The 2,446-nt window shown below is 44.6% G+C and overlaps 1 pseudogene; it reads right to left on the bottom strand.

Moving 5' to 3' along the window:
- Positions 1-1,140: 1,140 nt before the first annotated feature.
- On the bottom strand, positions 1,141-2,433 carry LOC100951199 (annotated as a pseudogene).
- Positions 2,434-2,446: the final 13 nt, after the last annotated feature.

Below are 2,446 nucleotides of genomic sequence, written 5' to 3'. Positions count from 1 at the left end.
GCTGAAGTACTCACTGTTCGTTACTTTCCCAAGCTGTACATCTGGTGTATTTTTCTTCTCTATCCCAGGGTTGTGATGGCCTTCATGATGTCAAAACCAGCGGAGCACTGGCTGCCATGACTGATAAATAACTACTTAGATCATTAAGTAACTTTTACAGCTAAAGGGGGAAGGGAGGTGTTGAGGCTGTCTCTCTTACAAAATGATTCATGAGGGATCCACCCCCCAGAATGCAAACATTTCCCACCCAGTCCAACCACCCAGCACCACCACAATGGGGATCAAATTTCAACAAGAGTTTTGGTGGGTATGAACAAACCATGTCCAAATCATAGAGCTAAGTAAATGGTATTCACAACTGACTCATGGATGGCTACAATTACCTTTCTTTATGCCATCTCCCCGTTTTCCTACAGTTAACAATCAACTCATTTCTTTGCTTAGTCTTTTCTGTGTCTATCACTAATTCTTCCTTCGACTCTTCAACTGATGTACGGCTGTAGTGTTACTAATATCTCTTTCTTGCCTGAATCATTGGGCTAATTGCTTCCCTACTAGGCAATCCAATTTCCTCCAAATTTTCTCCCTATTTCCACCCTTGTTTGCCAATAGTCTATTCTCAAATGAAAGCAAGAATGATCTTTATCAAATGTAAACCAATCATTTCTCTCTTGCAGTGGCTCTCAATTTATCTCAGAGGAAAAGTGAGTTGTTAGGATGATCTGCAAGGCCCTACGGGGTCTGACATATCCCCCTACCCTGCATCTGTGTGACCTCATTTCCTACTGCTCTTGCGTCTCTAGCTCTGACTTCTCTACACACACTGGCAGTTCTTTCTGCCGGGGAAGTTAATCATATCCATATGATTAATTCCTTAGTTTCCCTCAGGTCTTGGCTAAAATTTTACTTTACAAAAAGGTCTACCCTGACCATCCTATTTAAAACTACAATGCACATCTAATCTCAACTCCCACCTAGTGCAATTGTAAGCCTCTTTTCCTTGCTCTACTTTTTCTTTTTTTAATAGCCTTTATCACCGTCTAGTAAATGATACAATTTGCTTATTTATTTTATTTTTTTAAACCAAAAAACATTTTTTCATTTAAAAAAGTATTTAGAACACATAAAACAAAGCAACATCTATCCTTTTTTCTCCTCTTCTGGTATGGGATCTGTGGGTGGCTCCTCCACTGTGGCACTGTTGCTCTCTTAGCCGGTGTTGCTATCACTGGTTCCTTCCTCAGCCATGCTGTCGACCCCCTCCTGCCCACTCTCCTTGTCGTCAGGAGTTGATGTGCCTTCTTCACCATTCTGCTGGCTCTCTGTGGTTTCTTCAAGGTGTGTCTCCTCTGTCTCCACTGCAATGTTCTCCTAGTCTTTCTTTTCCTCAGCTTGGCTCGCGGCTTGCTCCTCCTCGGGGACCACGCTGCTCTGACTGCGCTCGGCCTGCTCGGCCGCCTCCTTTTCCCTCTACTCTTGCCTCTTGCGGTCCTGCTCCTCTGCCTGCGCAATCTCAGCGTGGTCTTCTCCATATCCACTTTGACTTCAGACCGCACAACCTTTTAAGTTCATTGTTAAATGAATCTGTGCTTTCCAGAAATTTCCTCTTCTTTTCTTGATGTCGTTCCTCTATTTGAAGAATTTCAGCTTCTAGTTTTCGCTGATGGACCATTAAAGATTGGACCTGTCTTTTGAGGACCTGCATCCTAGCTGTTGTGACAACTGACTGAATGTCTGGCACCACCCTCTCACTAAGGATTCGCTAATGAGGCGGTGGTTTCTCTGGAACGGGCGGTGGCTGTATGCTTCATTGAAAAGCCATCATCATAATCATCTGGATCTTCAGCAGGCTGAAAGCTCATGTAAGGTTCTCCTTTCTCCATGCGAGACTGTCTCTGTCGACTTTCTTCCTCTAAAGCAGCTTCTGCACGACTTTTTGCATTTATGTAAGCAAGGTACACGGGGGAATTATGACAGGCCTTCATAGATTCATTGTACTCTATCTTTTCTGCTTCGTATTTGTTTAAATATTCTTGTTTCTCTTCATCAGTGAGATCTCGCCTCATGCCACCAATAATCTTGCCAATCTCCCACAACTTTAGGTCAGGGTTAGAAGCCTTTGCTTGGTCCCAGACCTTTCTGCTGTACCTCATGTAGGGCATCAGTGTCTTATCTGGTGGCTTTGGGGGTTTTGGAATCGTAATACCAGAGGATGCCGTGACCCGGTTGTTGGTGCCCGGGTTCCCTCCCAGCCTGTAGTTGTTGTAGGTGAGATGACTGTATGGATTGTATCCCACAACCCCTGGTGTGCTGGGCATTTGTGTTGCAGGAGCTGGGGTGGGAGGTGGGGCATAAGATGGTCTTTTTGACATTTTGGAAGATTAAGTTCTCAGTTCCTTAAGAATGAATCTGAGACACCGCGGGCAGAAAAAGCGCCCGCAGCTCC

Source organism: Otolemur garnettii, unplaced genomic scaffold (genome assembly GCF_000181295.1).
Source record: "Otolemur garnettii isolate 467f Iridium unplaced genomic scaffold, OtoGar3 scaffold00008, whole genome shotgun sequence".
NCBI lineage: Eukaryota > Metazoa > Chordata > Mammalia > Primates > Galagidae > Otolemur > Otolemur garnettii.
Note: the sequence above shows the minus strand (reverse complement) of the source record. Positions and strands in the feature narration are given on the sequence as shown.